The 20,582-nt window shown below is 43.0% G+C and overlaps 1 protein-coding gene across 4 annotated transcripts in view; it reads left to right on the top strand.

The window, feature by feature from the left end:
* The window catches only part of CPT1C (carnitine palmitoyltransferase 1C), a 1,701,035-nt gene that overhangs the window by 1,018,579 nt on the left and 661,874 nt on the right, over nt 1-20,582 (top strand). The gene's annotated exons all lie outside the window — the stretch shown is intronic.

Genomic DNA, 20,582 nt, shown 5'->3' with positions numbered 1-20,582 from the left:
CCTCTCTGCTCCAGGACACCTTACAGAGAGGTCCAGAAGACAGGTGCCATTTTATTCCCATTGTCAAGGATGTTCTTTATGCCCTCCCCACTTTCCTCTCATTACCAGCATCTTCCAAAAGACCAGGAAGAGCTTACCAAAGATGCTAGTGGTGACCCCCTTTGGCACAGACACCACTGGCTCTCCATTCTCAAGAGCAGTCCCCAGAAATTTCCTCGCAGAGTATAATTGCTCATATAGGATAAGGTATCTCTGATTCAACTGAATATCCAAAATCCGAGTTTGGCTGTGTGCATGAGAGGTTTTTGATCCGCTTTAGGCACATTCCTTTTCTTTTTTTTCTGAGAATGTACAACAGATTTTACAAGAGGCTAGAAAATATGTTACTAGGAAATCTTTTTTATCCATATCAAAAAAGAAGTTAATTTTGGTGCCCCAAAAGAGGAGAGAGATCCCATGTTAAACAGAGGCGCAGCTGGTACTCCAATATCTGTGTGAATTGCTGAATTCTGACCTTGCATATACACTTCAGCAGAGGTACATCTTTCAACTATTTCTAACAGTCTGCCACTCAATTCTCTCCTTTTTTTTTTTTTTTTTAACTTGACAGGTGTTTTGCATATTAGACAATTTAGAATGAAAATGGCTCCATCTAGGGGTTTGAATTTCATTTTGGAAAAATGAATCCACTTTTTAACCCACAACCAGCTCTTCCCTGAATTTTATAATTGGCAGACTGTCTTTGTAGTGGCTTTAACTTCAGCTAGACAGGTTTCAACCTTTTTTGGTCTTTCCCCAAAGATGGTGAGTTTCAGAACCAGACCTTTCTTCATGCCTGAAGTGCTCTCTTAAGTTTACTCTTAATTGAACTGTCCAGATCCATGCCTTATACCCTAATCCACAAAATAAGGGAGAACAAATTCTTCATTGCCTAGATGCAAATAGACAGCAGATACTTAATTTTTTGTAAACTCAGTTTTGTTCCAATAATCAACACTGTATCCTATGATGGTAAGAAAAAGGAGCTGCCAGTTTCTAAAAATTATTTCCAGATGACTTTTCCCTTCCATTCAGTTCTAGCCATGGCAGAAATTCTCCTAAAAATGCCAGTGCCCATTTTGATGGGGCAGTAGTCACATCTGAGAATTTCTGGAAGGTTACAGACTCTATATCAATTTGGAAGCAACTGCTTGATCCTTGGATCATACTTTCACTAAACATTCATTACAAGCCGAATGCTGTCTCCAGCACCCAAGATACTTCTGCTAACGCTGTTTTTCAAGGCATTCTGGACTTGGATTCAGCTCCATCCTCCCTCTCTTCTGGAGCATTGGCAATTGTGACATATGCAATAACTACTGAAACCGTGATCTTAAGAACATTCCTCACCAAGAGAATCCAGGATACAATAACAGTAGATGTTTGAATATATCACTGTTGCAATATAAATATCTCCCTATGTTGCCCTGAATTATTTTTCCCTGTACAGGTTGGGATCTACATTCTCCTTTTCTTTTTTTCTGACAAAAGTGAACTTTAGAATTGGAGGCTGAAACCAATCATTCTGAGGCAAGAAAGCTCTGAGTTTTGGCACTTACATACATCCTCCTTATACTGGCACAATCTGTCATGCTAATGACAGATGTACATTGCATGAGGAAGGTGTCTGAAAGTTTTCAGATTGGCCAACCATACTGTACCCGTGGCAGAATATATCCCATGTTTAGTGGATACTGCAACAGTAATCTATATGAATATTTACGAGTGTGGTAGATTATCAACAGTACAGTACATTTCTCTTACAGTATGTTGCTTCTTGAAGATAGTTGCCTAAAACACCCGAGTCTGTCATTTTGGCATGGGGGTTGCAACAGGTTTGAGACCCCAAAAACAGAAGCTGAAAGATCGAGAGAGAGAGAGATTGTACATAAGGGCATTGGTGTGGAAAGGACTTCCACAGTGGAAGTAAAAAAAAATACACTATTTTTTATAGAAATTACAAATCAACATGACTGACTAACAATTTTTATTTTTTAAAACAACTTGCTTAATGCTGTTTTGAACAACATATTTATTGGACAGATTAAAAAGGAGGTTGCAAGTCAATGCCATCTATGTAACTTTGCAGTGTGAACTGCGTAAGCACAGCACTGTCGCTGCTTCCCCCATCCTTTTCATGTGAACTTCACTTTGATGCATTTTTAACAAGACTGTGTGTGGATGCACACGCACACACAAACAGTACACAGAAGCATACCTGTCAAGTGTACCTCATTACAAGAAACATACCTTATTTGGGGTCTTAAAAAGTTCATGTTCCTCAAAGTTCCTTAATGTTCCACATTGAAAGACTCTGTCACACATTCAGTGTTAGGAATTTTTTAAGTGAAATCCATGGTAAATAGAAATGAATCATATTAATTCTTAAAAGATTTTCTTTATAAGTAAAACCAGCATATTTTAACCATCCTATGGCCTTCCTAGTTGTTAGTAAGCCATTAGTATGTGTTTCACATTTTGCCCATTTGTTCCAGTGTTCCTCATTTTGGAGATGGAAGGTTGAGAGCTGTGCACAGAAGGGATGAAGTGGGAATGGCATCTGGATCTAGATCTGCAGACCGTTCATTCACTTTTGCACATATAGTGTGTTACACATATACACACAAAACAATTGAATAAACATATAGTTTGATAGAAGTACGCATTTCAGAACATTTTTATCCAATTTCTTTTCGGTATTACTGAGCATCTTCTACCATAATGGTCACTTTAACAATAAATTACGTTTGGGTTTTATCCAACCTACTTCTGTCTTCAGCCTGGTCTCAGTTTTCATCAGCAGTTCTGTATTCACAATAAAGTGAATATCCAGGGGGTGATCAGATTAGTAGGAGCATCTCAGAAAAGAGCAGACATGGAAATTAAAGCAGAAGTGGGCAGAAAAAATAAGTATAATAAACTCTCGGTTAACCAGCACCCATGAGGATTGGTAGATGCCGGATAACTGTAGATATGTTATTGTTAATCTTTGTTTATTCCTTACTGATGGGTTATCGGTTCCATCATCTGAACCAAGCCGGCCAATATCAAGCTCGCGTCAGCCAAAAACTATCGAGCCAAGGTCCTACCCAGAATGCTGTGCTCCCTGTTACCTCAGATCTCATTTGCCGCATTGCTGTACAGCCGTTTCAAGCCACTGTCTCGGCTAAGTGTCTAATTTTTTGAAAGTTTATACATTGTTCTTACTTTTAATTTTTCTCAAAAGGTTTGTTCTAATATTTTCCTACCCTATTGTACACTTACGACCATCATGGACAGTCCCATAGAATGTCCTCCTTATATTTGTAAGTTGGATACCTGCAGGAGAACATAAAGCTGAGATATCAAAGCATCCCTAATGGCTGTCAGAATGAAGCCCCTCCTGGTCAGCCCACACCGCAGTGATGGGGAGTGAATGAGCTGATTTGCTGGGAGATGGCTGCTGGTTGTCAGGCAGTGAAAGTAAAGAATAATAATAAAAAAAAAAAATGTATGCTGCATGGACCTGGGAACCTGTCTGGTACATTTGTTAGTATATAGCTGAAACACTGGGATGCAGGTATTTCGAGGCATCTCAAAGTTTCAAGCAGGGAAAAATGAAAAGAAAGAGAATACCTTTCTTTGCTGTATCTATTTATTTTCTCTTTATTTTCTTGTGTAGTCTGAGTCAAAGCCCACTTTCATAGAGGCTGTGTAAGAAAAAAAAAAATCTGTAGCAGAGTTAGTAAAATTACCACAATTGACAATGTTGTGATGAAGATTTTTTTTTTGTATGAGGCATACTTGTTATGCTCCTCCTCAGAATTTGTATAGGAGGAATTCTTTCTCCCGGCCCTCAGTGTCACCTACAGCATATATTTTTATGGATACTTTGAATTATATGGTGAAGTTCTGAATTGGAACTGGCCTGTGGGGAATAGCTATTCATCTGCAAAAAAAGCTAGAGAGAGAGAATGAGGCTCCCCGATGCAAAGTCGACATTGCCTCCTTTTTGTTGTAGTTTAAAGAGTATTCACGTGATATAATCTGTTACCTGTACGAAAGCTGATAGCTTGTATAAAACACCCGTAGGATGAATTTAACATGAGGAAACCAGATGCTTTTATTTCATTGCATTTATCTAATAAGTGGAAGTGCTGTCCTGTGGTAGCTTTGCCTGTTTGTAAAGATTCATGGTTCCAAGATAATTATGGGTAGAATGTTCATATAGCTTGTGCATTAGCTTTTAGGAAACATTTTATTTAGCGTACGTGGAATTTTATTATCTAGTAGTAGGTCACAGTGGTTAGTGTTGCCTCACAGCAAGAGGTTCTCCGGTTCGATACTCATCTGGAGTGCTTTCTGTGCGGAGTCTGCATGTCCTCCCTGCGGTCAAGCATGTTTTAAAGACATGCAGGTAGGCGTGTTTGTGCCTTCTATGAAGGTTTGGAGCCGGGCTGGCAACTCGACACCATAAAAACTTCACTGCCAGTCTGTTGACCAGTGACCTGCTGTGGCAGCCCCTAATGGGAGAAACTAAAAGACATTGCTTACATGGAATTTTATAATCTATTGTAGACCAGAGGCAGGAAAACCTGTATGCTGTTTCTGCTAGTATAACAAATAGAATAGAGAACTCTGTTGCTACAGTAGGTAAAAATAAGTGTTCATACACAAAAATGTTACTGCGATGCTGTCGCTGTTGCATCAAGGCTTGCCATGTCAGGGTTTGAACTGATAAGATTCAGAATTGAGACTTATAGGTTCATAGGTGTGTACCAGGCTAATGGCCCTGTAGCCTTTACAAGCTTAGCCCACAGACATGCCCTGGCATCATGCCGCCCAACATTAGTTCCCAGTGCCTCTATCAAGTAAAGCCACTGGAGTTATCCCCGGGGTGAACTTTATATTTCCCATTCACTCATCAAGATTTCTCTTGAAGAGGGCCAGTGAGGTGCTCTGCTTGACATGTATGGGAAGTCTGTTCCAGAGCATGGGCAGCCTCTGGGTTATGAACCTGTCCCTCCAGCATATTCTGTTGATTGTGGTAATGAGGTTGAGGTCTGTGGAGCGTGTGGTGCGGCGGGATTGGGATTTCTTTAGATGTTACATTTCTAACCGAGCTGGGTCAGACATGGCTTTGTAAGTCAAGCAGAGATGGTCTCTTAGGAGATGATATGAGAGAGAATAACTGGAGTTTTTTGAGTCTGTCTGTGTAGGACATGTGTTTAAGGCTAGGATCCTCTTTGTAAGGTACTTTTGTGGCCTTTCCAGCTGTTGCATGCATCTAGTGAGGTACATGCCAAATGGGGCATTATACTCGGATGATTGGCCTAATGAGGGAAGAGTAGAGAGAGATGATGATCTCTTTCTTCCTGGATGCAAAACTTTTGGTAATGAGATGTGCCACATAGAAGGACTTTCTGACAACAGTGGCAATGTGATGGCCAAAGGAGAGTTTGCTGTCAGCCCTTGTCTCCAGAGCTCTTTATAATGCCTTCAGTGGGCTCCCATCCATGTGGTAATTAGTGGAAACTGAGTTTTTCCCAAAGGGAATGATGACACAGTTTGGGATTAAGCTTAACAACATGGTTTTGACACCAGTCATTAGTCTCAGTGATGCTTTTCTGTAAGATGTCTACATCACTTGAGTTAATAATGGCTCCCAGCTTGCAGTCATCTGCAAACTTGGTCAGCCAGAGTCCCTCCGTGTTGGCCTGGACTTCTGAGAAGTAGATGCCAATTAGGAGAGGACCCAGGACTGATCCCTGTGGGACTTCACTCGTGACTGGTTGGCAGTCTGACTTCGTGTCCGCTACTTTCACATTGTGGGTTCTGTGAGCCAGTTTGCAACCCACCTAGTGATATAGGGGTTGATGCCTAGTTTGGTGAGTTTATCAATTCCTGAGTGAGGAATGATATCAAAGACCTTGGCCAGATTGAGGTAGGCTGTATGAACTGCCTTGCCCTCATCTACAGCTCTGGTGGCTGATTCAAAGAAGTCGACCAAGTTGAGCAGGCATGATCTACCTTTCACAAAACCAAATTGAGTGGGCTCTAGAGGTTGGAAATTCCTTATATCCTTGTTAATTAGGTCCATGATGCGCTGCATATCCTTACATGTCAGACTCATCAGGCTAATGGGGCGATAATTCCCGTGGTCTGTAGTCACTCCCCCTTTATGGAGAGGGATGACTGTAGCAGTGAGCCATTCGGTAGGGACAACGCCTGAGATGACGCTGTGATTGAACAGGACACACAGATGTGGTGCGAGTGCTCTTTGTAGTTCAAGTAGAACACTTCCAGGGATATTGTCAGGTCCCATGGAAGCTGTATTCTTGGCCTTGGACAATGCAGCTTTAACCTGTGCTGCAGTAATGCTGGGTGCCTGACATTCCTCCGATATTGTGGTTGGTCCTTTAGGGGAGAGAGAGGAGTAAAGTTGGCACTGAATCTGTTGGTCAGTATGTTGGCTATATCTGTTGGCTCAGTATAGGATGTACCACTGTGCAGTAACTCAGAGCAAACCTGGGTATTACCGTGGCGATTCTTGATATAACTATAGAAGGCTTTGTGGTTGTTTTTAGTGTCTGCCACAATTCTGCTTTCATAGCTGGCTTTAGAGTTTTGATGAGGGATCTCAACTTTTTGTTGAGGCTATTAAGGGAGTTTTTCCAGTCTTGGGACTTCACCTTTTTCTGCAACAGTTTATTCTTTCTATTGTAGTTTATTAATGGCAGGGGACCACCATATTGGCTTCCTTTCTTCTCCAAAAAAAAAAAAAAAAAAAAAAAAAGAGTCTTGGGAATGGCTAAATGTTCTTCGTGTTTCACTGTTGCAGTCATCACACTTGGGTTACCTGCCTGTAGGTAGCCCTCAGTCGGCCCAAATGCCAGAGTCTTAGTATTTCTGCGTCAGATGCTCTCGCTTCTTCCATGACGTCAGGTCGTCAAGAGTATAAAACAGGCAACCGACGCCATTACATCAGTCTTTCTTGCCGTGGAAGAGCCTGAAGCAGTAGTAGTTCACAAGTGCTGATCGGCCGCTACCTGAAATTTTCGTTTTCGAGTTTATAATCCTGAAGTATTCTAAAGCAAAGTACCCTGTTGGGGATCCTTTTTTCTTGCTCTAACCGGTGTCAGAAAAAGTTAACAATTGTCTTTTCTATTGAAAGCAAATACCTCACAGAGATTTTCATTCTTACTGCGTCACTTGTTTAGGCCCAAACCATGGCATCCCTTGCTGTCAGTTTTGTGCCTTGTTCAACGCCTGAACCATTCGTTGTTGGGCTATCTTTGTCACTAAATTTTTTCGCTCTCATTCTCCGTATTCCGAAATGCCTTCGATAAGCCATCTGACTACCGATCTTCCAAAAAAAAGTAAAGATCAAGACAGACCGACTGCATAGGTCCAAAACTGCCAACGACGCTTCCATTAAGCTAGTCTCCAGTCTGCTGGTACTCAGTGAGGTGCCTTTGCAGCCCCTGATGCCCGCTTCTGTAGATTCGCAGGCCTCTGCTGAGACCCGTTTGGAGTCCGGTATGACGCGTGATGCTTACTTGGCTATGGAACCTGTGAATGTCTCTACCTTAGATGGGTCCGGAGCCACTGTGCAGACACCGGCTTCTGAGGGTGTATACCATCCTACTGATGTTCGAATCAAGCCGACTTCTTCTTTTTTAGCCAAAACTACCGAGTTTCGTAGGCCCAGAGTACGCACCACGCCTAGAAAACCGAAAGTGCATGCTCAAGCTCTCATGCCACAAAAACAAATGCTTAGAATGGCTGACAACCTTATTACCCTAATTAGGGGAAGCCAGCCTTCCCTTGCTAAGAGACAAAGAATTGAGTTTCCTTCTGACTCTACAGACCAGGAGTCTGATGACTCTGACCCTTCTGATCATCAGAACATTCCCTTATCAGCCTATGAGGATTCAGACGCAGGGGAATCAATTCACTCTGCCTCCCCTCCAGAGGATTTTTCTTTTGGTGAAACCTTGCATACTTAAAGAGAGCATTTCCACTGGGAATGCCAAGGCTACCCTCAGTCCAAAAAGAGACTCAGAAAATTTTTAGAGTTGCCTCAGCACAGGCCTCTAGCTATACCCCTGTCCTTGATGTTGTAGATGATGTTTTTATGGAGTCCAGTCTCACTCCAAATACTTTACCCCAGACCCCTAGGAAACCTGACCGGTACTACAGAGTACCTGATTCCCACAAGTTTCTTTTCAAGAATCATACTGCTGATCCAGAGACCATTTCCCAGGGACCTAAAGGTATTAAGGCTACTACAGCCAAAAATCCTACCCCTTAGGACAGGGATTCCAGAGCGGGTCTATATCAGTTGAGCGAAAACCTCTTTACGCGAATACCTAAACATCGACCCCCTATACCTCGAACCGCGAAAATCCCAAATGCACTAAATTGCGAAAAATAAAATATCGAACTAACATAGTCAGCCAACCCCACCACCCGCTACTTAGTACCTACCCAGACAAAATAAATAAACCACATACATACACTAACCAAACCCTACAGACATACACTCAAACAAAATAAATCCACATACATACATTTAACAAAACCCTAATTTCAACACTACACTAAACCCCACATACACAACTATCTATGCACTTTCCTTAACCCCTCCCTAACCCTAAGGTCCGTAACTACCGCAGACTTCCCTTACAGACATACACCCAAACAATATAAATAACACACATACATACACTTAAAAAAAAACGTACATGTAACGCTACACTAAATCTTACATACATTACATATCTATGCACGTACCTTAACCCAAATCCTAACCCTAAAGTCCTATCTATCGCACACTTACCTTACGGAGCTATAGCGCAGACGGGCCAACCAAAACAAATCGACATTTCGGAATTTGCGGTTTTGGACATTCGAGGTTTACGTACTTCGCGCAATACGGTTCGACGTATTCGCGTAATAGGGTTTTCACTCAACTGATATAGACCCTTCTCGAGCTTTAGACAGATGGGGTAAGAAGGTATATACCACTGTAACTCTTGCCATCAGGGCATTGAATTTCCAGTTTCACATGTTGAAGTACCAGCAACATATTATGGAACTAATTAAAAAATGGTATTTCCAGATTGTGCAAAAAATAAAGATTTACAAGAGCTAATGCATTCTGCAAACCAAGTTAGTAAGCATACTTTGTAGTGTGACTTTGATGCCCTAGAAGCATCTTGCAGGGCTGCAGTCACTGGTTCTGTACTGAGAAGGCATGATTGGCTGAAGGAGCAAACCTTGCCAGAGCATGTTAAATCCAGATTACTAGGCATTCCTTTAAATAAGGACGGTTTGGCACCAAAGCAGAAGAAGTTCTTAAAAAGATGGAAGAAAAAAGCTAATTCTATGCAAACTGTTAAAGAATTCTTAGAAGTGCAACCTCTTAGATTCAGTAGGCACTGGCCTTCAAAAAACTGGTCCTTTCCAGCCCCTTTCAGGCCTTACCAGACAAGATCCAGAGGAAACAGGCCACCCAGACTACAGTCTCAGGGTATGCAGAGATCTAAACAATGGAGTGCCCCCATCCCAAAAACAGGGAGTGGTAAGCTGCCCCCCCCCCCCATGGAAAAAGTTCACAATGACTTCTCTATTCTCCTTCCCAGCCCTGCCCAACTGCTTGTGCCCCTAGGAGGAAAACTTGCCCTTCATGCAAAAATTGGATGTCCATTACTCAGGACCGATGGGTCCTCAACATTGTATCCCAGGGGTACAAATCCTACTTCCATTCACTGCCAACCCCAAGTGGGTTTCCAAACCTTCCTCCAAACCAGTGGGCAGAACCTCAAAAGCAAGTACTTTCCCTGCTCAGTATCAGAGCTGTTCAGCCTGTTCCAGTAAAACAAAGGGGTCAGGGTTTCTACTCCAGACTTTTCCTGGTGCCCAAAAAAAGAGGGCTCTTGGTGCCCAATCCTGGATCTTTCATTTCTCAACACCTTCATGGTGGTCCCAAAATTCAAGATGCTTACCCTCCAACAGCTTCTCTCTATGCTAGCCAAGGATGCTTTGTTAGTCACTCTAGACTTAAAAGAAGCTTATCTGCACATCCCCATAAGAGAGTCACGCAGGAAATATCTACATTTCAGGGTAGGCTCTCTGCACTTGCCTTTGGGTTATCTACTGCACCCAGGGTATTCATAAAGTGCTTGGCCCCAGCCATTGCATACTGTAGGGAGAGAAATATCCAAATTTTCCCATACTTGGATAACTGCCTGAGTCAGGCGGACAGTCAGGAATTGCTACTTCAGCACCTGGCATTTGTAAAAAGCCTTCTCACTTCATTGGGGTACACCGCCAATGAAAATAAATCACAACTGGTGCCCAGTCAAAAGATTGTATTCCTTGAAGCAAGTTTGGACACCACTTCCCAGATGGCATTTCTCACGTTAGAAAAACAGGTCTATCTGACAAACTGCTTTAAATAATTGGCCACCAGAACCCAGCTATCTGCAAGAAAAATACTGCATGCCCTAGGGTTCATGGCCTCATGTATTCTGCTAATTCCATACGCAAGACTGCATATGAGGAAACTTCATTGGTACTTAAAAAGTCTTTGGTGGCAACATTCCCAGGACCTGAAAACAGTCATTCCTATCATACCTTGTCTAAGGACAGAGTTCCTTTGGTGGGCAGAAGCATGCAGCCATAACAAGGGACTGCATTTCACTCAACCCCTCGCCTCCCAAACCCTGACAACAGATGCATCAGACTATGCATGGGGCGCTCACATGGTAGGCAAATGCATTCAGGGCCACTGGAGCCCAGGGTAGATTCTCCTGCACATCAATGAAAAAGAGATGCTAGCTGTACAGAATGCTCTGACAGCTTTCAGATACCTAATCCTTCCAGGACAACTGCTGATAAAAACAGACAACACCACAGTTATGTGGTACATAAACAAGCAGTGGGGGGGGGGCCCATTCTTAACCAATCTGCAGGTTAGCCATGGCCCTGTAGAACACAGCCTTGAGCAACCAAGTGCATCTAAAGCTCAATTCCTGCCAGACAAACAGAATTCACTGGCAGACTTAAGCAGAAATCTCCTAGACCCACACGAGTGGAAATTGGAGCCCAACACCTTCAACCTTCTGATCCAGAGGTGGGGGACACCAAAGGTGGACCTTTTTGCCTCCCCTGAGAACCACCAGTTAAAAAAAAAATACTGCACCAGGAACCCTCACAGCAGGGCCTGGAAGGTGGATGCCATATCCTTTCAATGGGAAAACCTCTCAATCTGTGCATTTCCCCCTCTGCCCCTTCTCTCAAGAGTACTACTCAAGATAAAACAGGGCAGGCCAAGGGCACTGGTACCCACTCCTACACAGCTTGACAACCCTGGCACCTACACAAGACTCTACCCTTCTGTCTCAGCAGGAGGGACAGATTTTGCATCCCCAATTGCAAACCCTAAACCTTGCAGCCTGGCTTTATCCATTGAGTACTCCACCAGCAACCTTCAGCAAACAGGTGCTGGACGTCATTCTTGAAGCCAAAAGGCCTAGTACTAGGAAATCCTATGATGAAAAGTGGAAAAGATATTGTTCTTGGAATCAGTCTAAAGGAAAGGACACAGCAGTGCCCTCCTTACCTCTAATCCTGGACTACCTAGCAGAAATACTACACAGAGGCCTATCCTTCTCCTCCATTAAGATTCATGCCTCTGCCATCTTGGCTCATTATAATACTGAACCACCTTTTTTTTCTCACCCTCTCATCAAACAGTTCCTGAGAGGGGCTAACAACTTAAGGCCCCCAAAGAGAGCACCCACCCCTGCCTTGGGACCTTAACTTTGTATTGGAAAAGCTCATGCTTCCCCCCTTTTGAACCTGCTGCCTCAGCAGAGTTAAAATTCCTCCCTTGGAAAACAGCCGTGCTTTTAGCCATAACTTCAGCTAGAAGAGTGTCTGAGTTACAAGCACTGGCTGTGGAACCTTTCATTATTTTCCATGCTGACAGGGTTTCCCCTCAGGACTAGCCCATCCTTTATGCCTAAGGTGGTGTCCAGTGTGGCTCTGAACCAATCCATCCATTTACCAACCTTCTTTCCTAACCCTCAGAATAAAGGGGAAAGGATCCTACACTCTTTGGATGTGCACAGACAGCTCAGGTTCTTCCTTGATAATAGGGCTAAGCCTTTCAGAAAATCTGACCAGCTGCTAGTCAGCTTTGCTACAGGGGCAGAGGTTAAGGCCATTTCAAAACAAACCATTTTCAAATGGATAGCACACTGCATCCATTTCTGCTACAAGCACCATGGAAAACCAACCTCTCCGGGGGTCAGAATACATTTCAGTAGAGCTACTTCTACCTCTACAGCATTTCGCAAGGGAGTCCCTACCAGGGACATTCTGGAAGCTGCAACCTGGAGCTCTGTACACACCTTCATCAAGCATTACCACTTGCTTGTCTTTTCCAATTTGGATTTGCTACAGCAGTCTTGCAAGGCTTACTAGCCAGCCCCAACACTTCTTGACTGCCTCCATCCCTCCTCAGCTTTGAGAATTGACCTAAGTGTGATGACTGCAACAGTGAAACACGAAGAACATAGTACAGTTGTGTACTGTGTGCCATCACCCAGAATGACACCACAGTACAAGGACAAAATGATTGACTTTAACAATTGGCTAAGCTTCTGGTGTCATTCTAAGGGAATCCAGTATCTGTCTGCCTGGGATGACATGATCGACAGACCACACTGCTTTGCCAGAGATGGCCTGCACCTGTCGCCCTTGGGATTCCGGATACTGGCAAAGGCTCTTGCCACCCCTATAGTGCCTTTTTTAGGCAAGGTTCAAATGACAAATTCACCACCGTAACAGGTACAAGCAAGCAAAATCTAAGGGTAATGCTACTCAATGCTAGAAGTCTAAACCTCAAAATGCACTCACTCGAGGCACTCCTTAAAATGGAGAACATTGACATCTGTGCAGTGACAGAGACCTGGTTTAAAGCTCCAGGGAGCACCCCTGCATTACCAGGCTATAATTCATACCACACCTTTCAGCCACCAAACCCGGACTGAAACACTAAAGGCGGAGGTGTGTCCATATTCATTAAAGATATCCACACCTCCAAGCTAGTTGCTCAGCATAATGCATCCGAGATTATCCAAGTTCAACTAACTGGGCAAAAACCGCAATCCCCCAGGATTCCCACTCCTCTTTTCTTGATACACCGGAAAATATTAAGGTACAACCAAAACTCTAATAATGGGTGATTTCAACTACCCTACTATTAACTGGGAAAACTACTCGTGTACCAACTCTTTTGCTCAACGTTTTCTGGAAATCATCAATTCCAACGCTTTGGATCAACTTATTCACACCCCCACCAGGGGTAATAGTATCCTAGACCTGGTCATCACGAACATGGGTGACCGGTGTTCCACATCAGAGGTCAGCTCCTCGTTGGTCAGATCTGACCACAAGCTAATCACCCTAGACATTCACATCCCGCTCCCACCCCCAATTAGGAAAACAACCGTAAAAAATTTCTCCAAAGCCAACTTCACGCTTCTTAAGACAGACGTAGCAAACTTCACGACACCCATGCAGATGGACAATAGAGGTACGACTGCTGAATCCTACACAAATGCACTTTATAAGCACTTACACGAGTGCATGGATCGTGCTATCCCTAACAGAACTAAGATGCTATCCTCCAAAAAAAGGAAGCCAATCTGGTGGTCTTCTGCCATAAACAAACTCTACAACAGGAGAAAGAAACTGTTGCAAAAAAAGAGTAAAATCCCTTGATTGGAGGAACTCCCTGGTCAGCCTCAGTAAGAAGCTGAGATCCCTCATAAAATCCTCCAAAGCTAGTTATGAAAACAAAATTGTCACCGATTCTAAAGACAACCACAAAGCATTCTATAGCTATGTCAAAAATCTCAATGGCTACACACAGATCTGCTCTGAGTTACAGCACAATGACACTAAATATACAGAACCAACTGATATTGCCAACATACTGGCAGATAGGTTCAGTGCTAACTGTACCCCCCTCTCACCCCCTAAAGGGCCCATCTTTGTACCGGAAGAATGCAAAGCTCCTGTAATCACGGCTGCACAGGTAAAAACTTCACTCTCCAAAGCCAAGGACACAGCATCCATGGGACCTGACAACATCCCAGGCTGCCTTCTACATGAACTACAGAATGAACTGGCACCCCATCTAAGTACCATGTTCAGTCATGGCCTCACCTCAGGCTTTGTGCCCATTGAATGGCGCACCGTGACATTTATCCCACTCCACAAAGGGGGGGCCACAACAGACCCCGGGAACATTAGCCTGACGAGCCTCATCTGCAAGGCCATGGAACGTATCATCATGGAATTTATAAACAAAGACACTGGGAATCTCCAAACTCTGGACCCCACCCAGTTCGGGTTTGTAAAAGGCAGATCATGTCTCCTAAACCTGATAGACCTCTTTGAAGCAGTCACCAAAGCAGTAGACGTGGGTAAGGTGGTTCACACAGCCTATCTATATCTCACCAAGGCTTTTGACACCATCCCCCACTCTGGAATTGTAGATAAACTCACTAAACTAGGTATAAATCCTTATGTCACAAGATGGCTTGCCAACTGGCTTACTGAAAGAACCCACACCATGAAAGTAGCAGACTCCAAATCAGACTTCAGACCAGTGACAAGTGGAGTACCACAGGGTTCAGTCCTGGGTCCTCTCCTGTTTGGTATCTACTTCTCTGAAGTACAGGCTAACAGAAGGTCTTTGGCTAACTAAATTCGCAGAGGACTACAAACTAGGAGCCATAATTGAAACTCCTAACGATGTGGACATCCTACAAAGGGGCCTCACGTGTCAAAGGACATGGTCTCAAGCTCAATGCCAAAAAATGCATCGTCATCCCCTTTGGTAAAAACTCTGCACCCACGAACTACCACATAGGCGGTAGTCTACTTAACACCGAAAGTATGATGAGACCTTGGGACACAGGTGGACAGTAGTCTCTCCTTTGATAATCACATTGCCACAGTGGTCAGGAAATCTTTCTCTGTGGCACACCTCATCACAAAAGGTTTCTCATCCAGAAAAAGAGGTCATTGTTGCCTTCTACTCATCACTCATTAGACCCATTATAGAGTACAACACCCCTTTTGGTATGTACCTCATAAGACATCTACAACAACTGGAAAGGCCGCAAAAATACCTCATAAAGAGGATTACTGGCCTCAAACAGATCCCTTACACAGACCGTCTCAAAAAAACTCCAGCTTTACTCCGTCACATATCGCCTACTCAGAGGCGATCTCTGCCTAACATACAAAGCTATGTCAAACCTAGAGCTGTTGGACATCCTCCACTTAAAGAAATCCCAGTCCCTCCGAGCTATACACTCTAGGGACCTAAACTTTGTCACCACAATAAACAGAACATGCTGGAGGGATAGATTCTTGTCCCAGAGACTTCCCATACTCTTGAACAGACTACCTATCAATGTCAAACAGAGCACCTCATTTGCACTCTTCAAGAAAAATCTTGATGATTGGATGGATAATAGAAAATTCACCCCGGGGATCACTTCTGTGGTTCTGCTTGACAGAGGCGCAGGAAAATAATTTTCTTGGGTGGCGAAAGCCAGGTTACCTTTTTGGCTAGGCTTGTATAGGCCCTAGGGCCAATAGCCTAGTACCTACCTATGAACTTACCATAAATGTAGATGTTCGAGTGTATTCACAGTTGCAGTCCTGGTTTCCCTCCCTCCAGCCCCCTGGTTTTCTCTATCTATCTACCTCTCCTCTCTATGGCTATTCCTAAGGGCATTGGTATTTACTTTTTACTGGTGGCATTCCCCACCATATACTAGCACCCTGTTTGGGGACATTTGGGGCAAGAAAAACTGATGTAATTGCATGGGCTGCCTGTTTTATACCACCTGACCTGACGTCATGGAAGAAGCGACAGCATCCAACACAGAAGTACTAAGACTCTGGTATTTGGGCCGGCTGAGGGCAACCTGCAGGCAGATAATCCAAGTGTGGTGACTGCAACAGTGAATACACTCAGACATCTACATTTATGGTAAGTGTACACAACTGTACTTTCCACGCCTTTATGTATGTGTTCGTACAGTGCATTGGTGTATGATTCGGCAGTTATGCATCTGTTTTCCATTGACATGGGTGCTGTGAAGTTAACCACCTCTGTTTTATGAGCCCAGAGTCGTCTTTAGAGAAGTTTTTCATGGTGGTTACTTTGCGGGGGTTGTGGGTGAAATGTGGATTTCCATGGTGATTAGTTTGTGGTTGGATCTAACCAGGGGGAAATTGACTATTGGTGTAGAGCAACGGTTGTTCATGTTAGTAATAACCAGGTCAAGGATGTTGCTTCCTCTAGTGGGGGTAAAAATGAGCTGGTCCAAGACATTGGAATTGATGAATTCCAAGAAGTGTTGGGCCAGTGTATTTGGTGCATGAGTAGTTTTCCCAGTTGATGGAGGGGTAGTTGAAGTCACCTAGTATGAGAGTGTTTGGTTGGACCCTAATAATTTCCAGGGTGCTTAGGAACGTGGGGTGAGAGTCTTAGGACATGGTTGGGGACCTATAGCAGGCTACGACCTGAATCGCCGTCTTACCCAATGTTAGTTGTACCTGAAGTATCTCAGATGCGTTATTCTGGGCTACTAGTCTGGAGGTGTGCATATCCTTATGAATATGGAGACACCACCGCCTTTGGAGCTTTGGTCCATGTTCTGAGGCCGAAAGGTATGGAATGAGTTGTAGTCTGGTAGCGCAGGGGTGCTTTCTGCTGCTTTAAACCAGGTCACAGTTATAGCACAAATGACTGTGTTTTCCATTTTGAAGAGTGCTTTGACCAAGTGCATCTTCAGATTTAGACTTTTAGCTTTGAGCAGCATTGACCCTCAGATTGCATTTATTTGTAGTTGTTTTGGTGGTAATTTGCTCTTATGAACATCGCCTAACAAAAGGCACTGTAAGGGTGGCAAGAGCCTTAGCCAGTATCCGGAAACCCAGGGGTGACAGATGCAGGCCATCTCTGGCAAAGCCTCGAGGTCTGTCAAGTCATATCATCCCAAGTAGACTGACGCTGAATCCCCTTAGAATGACACCAGAAACCTGGCCAGTTGTTGAAGTCTGCCATTTTCTGCTTGTTCTGCAATATCATTCTGGCCGACGGTAGGATGTTGCTCAGGGCTAGGGTCATACCTGCCTGGGCTACATAATCCTAGAGCTCCTCCATGTCTCTCTTCATGTAGTCTAGGGAGGTGTGTCTCCGGTCATTCATACCTACATGGACAGTGACGGAGTCATACTTGCACTTGTTGACTTGTTGTGGAGTGACCTGAGTGCATGTATTGTGTGTCGGATTCTGGCACCTGATAGCTGACTATTACCTTCTCCTTATTCATCCTAGTGAGTGAGACATCAGTGTGCCTCACTATCGAGTCACCTATGATTAGTGTATTGGGCAAGCTGTTTCGCCTTAAGTTGAGTGGCACACTGTATTAGGTGAGCTGTGTGTCTTGTGGTTTGTGCTGTGTTGTGGTGGTTGAGTGCATTTCTGCCTTGGAGGTCTCTACTGTTAGGGTAGATTTCTATTTAGAGCCTCGGTGAAGGTGGGTTATGATGATGATTGGGTCAAACCACTGATTGCATCTGTGGCACTTTAAAGAAGAACGAAAAATCCTATGAAGATTATGTATATAGCCCTTATTCTGATTATTGGAGTAGTTATACTCTTAGATTCCATTACCTTAAAATAATTTTTATTTTTAACAGCGAAAGCATTGCTAATGGAAGCGGTCTGTTAGTTCAAGCTTCACAGGAAAACCGAAGAAGCAGTCAAGGAACTTAAAAATAACTGCTGCTTCTTGGTCCTTTCCCAGTACCCCTAAGATGCAAATCTGAGAGTTGTCTTCCAGCTTGTCAGTGTGTTACTATAGAGAGAGGAGCTTTAGTTAAGTCAAGGTTATACAACTAAATTTCTTTAGACACAGTGAGTGCAAGCTTTACATTTAATGAGTTAACTGTTTTGGGTCTATATTATATTCTCGAAAGCCGACAATATTGAAGCTGATATTATTGACATGAGAATAGCGAAAGCACACAACATTGAACGTGAAACAGAAATCTCCGTAAGGGGAGATTTCCATTTACTTCAATGTAGAGCGGTCTCAGAGTTGGTAAATTTAAGTAGCGGGGGGTGTGGGAGGTCAGGGTGTTTGCCCCCCTGCTTAAACCTGTTAGGGTACTTTTTTTTTTTTGTTGGTTGTTTTTATAAGTTCGATGTTTGAAGACATCGACCATATGGTGTTCAATGTTTTCAATCGTCGATCTTATAATATCGACCCAACTTTTTTTGTGAGTGGAAGTAATGTAAAATAGATGCCTTTAGATCACATAGGCCAAGGCTGCTATTTCAGACTGTTTCTTGTATCAAAAGAAGGTAAGATCTCAATACTGGATGTAGAGCTGTCAAACTTAAAAAAAAAAAAAAAAAAAAAAAATGTCAGGACAGCAGTCTGTAAAACTATTTTCTTTCATAGAGCAGAATTGTTATGTTAACCCTCAACATGGAAAATGCTTACCTTCGTATTTCAGTGAGACTGAAAATGCACCCCCCAAAAAAAACACTGTGGTTCCAGATAACTTTGCTTCATATTTAGTTTTCATCTGCACCCCACAGAGTATTTACCAAAAAGCACTGATAGTTCTTTCTTATCACTACCAAACAGTTAACCAAAATATGATGCGAATGTTGAGTCATCGTATAGGATGGAGATTTTACACTTTCAGTCTCTGGAAATAGCATTTACAAAGTTTGCTGATTCCTTCAGTGTCACCAAATTTTCTGTGACAGTTACTATGCAAGACAGGCCAGGATTCAGAGAGTTCGGCCGGAGTTTGCCCAGCAGCACAGTCTGTGTGTTATGGGGTGCATGTAATCAGCACCTCCTCATTTCTCATGCAAGTTCAGGATTATTGAAGTGTCTGTAACAAGTAATTTTACATTGCAATAAGTTTGGGTGTGTTGAGCTGTATCTTCCATAAGTCATGGATGCATTTCAGATATTATGTTTGCGTTTTATTTTTTTTATTTTTTTGCGCACATCAGTCCTTGAGGAGGAGAGGTAGAACTCAGTGTCATCAGTGTAACAGTGATATTTTAAACAGCTGTCCCCCCCCCCCAAATAATGCCTCTAAATAGAAGGCACAAATGCATGAAATAGCAAAGGAGCCAACAATGGAGTCTTGTGGGATATCACAGCTAAGGCAGTAAGAGGAGGAGGAATTAACCCCCAGAAAATGCTTTGTGTATTTATCCGGACACAAAGTGTAGCACTACTCCCTTAATGCTGTACTAATCGGTCCAGAACTATCTTGTGATCAACAATTGCAGAGGAATGGAGCTGAAAATCTTACAAACTGTTTTTGACTTCTGTAAAGAAAAAATATGGGCAAGCCAGTAACTTTATCTGTAAATTATATAAATGTGGAATAGCAACCTCCTTTGGTATATATTTTTTTTTAAACTGAAACTTGGATGAGTCAGACATTTTCTTTAACGACAGTGTAAGGTGCTGGACAGAAACTGCCTTCAAGGTAATAATGCCTCAAAGAAAGATGCCAGGAACTGGAATCTGAGACATTACATCAAAGAAGACACGGAGAAAACTCTGATTCTCATTTGTCATCTTTGTAAGAAAAGGAAAAGAACAGGACTTTAAGCATGACAGAACACATAATAAAAGGAAATGTTCCTGACCTGAATCATGTATAGACTTAAAAGATGACACTTTGCATCAAGGAGCAACAGTCATTTCATTAATGGAGAAAAAAAACATTTGCCAACTTCAAGAGAAAGTCTGGTGAAAACCCAGTAGTACTTAATTGTGACGATCATTATGTTTTATTTGTCAAAATACTTGGAGAGTGTATCTAAAAAGAATTTGTCTTGCAACTGTGACACTAAACAGCGAGAGAGAAATTTTGTAATGCCTGATGGGGATTTGGTGTGCATACATGCTGTTGTACAGCAGATCTGGGGATATTGCTGCAGAAAGAAGTTGAGCATTTGTGAAAATGGCAGTCCTCACAGCAAGGTAGTGCACTGTGCTATAGTAAGTCTTGTAAGAGAAGACCATTGGCATGCAGATAGTGTGATAGAAATAATGCGCATCCACAAGTGCATCAAAGTGCTTCATGCATGCTAGATACAGATATTTCAGGCACAGGCAGTAGTAGGCTGCCAGTATACCAAGCCAAGTTATTCTCATAGTAAGTGTCCAGGTGTGTTTATTTATTTATTTTACATTTGTTAACTCAGTCAGACTTTCCCAGCTAAGACGCATTTTCAGCAGAGGCCCACAGAGAAAAATGTATAGGCTATTGCTTGCTTTAAAGTAATTTGGTAGTATATTCCGTGCATCAGCTACTCTGTGAGAGAACCAATTAGTACGCTTCTCATTCCTGTATCATCTTCTGCATAGGTTATCTGATGATTCTCACTACTTTTTGATAACCACAAACCTTGCCAG

The sequence above is a fragment of the Protopterus annectens genome, chromosome 9.part0, assembly GCF_019279795.1.
Source record: "Protopterus annectens isolate FY-2018-M chromosome 9.part0, PAN1.0, whole genome shotgun sequence".
In the NCBI taxonomy this organism is placed as follows: domain Eukaryota; kingdom Metazoa; phylum Chordata; order Ceratodontiformes; family Protopteridae; genus Protopterus; species Protopterus annectens.
Note: the sequence above shows the minus strand (reverse complement) of the source record. Positions and strands in the feature narration are given on the sequence as shown.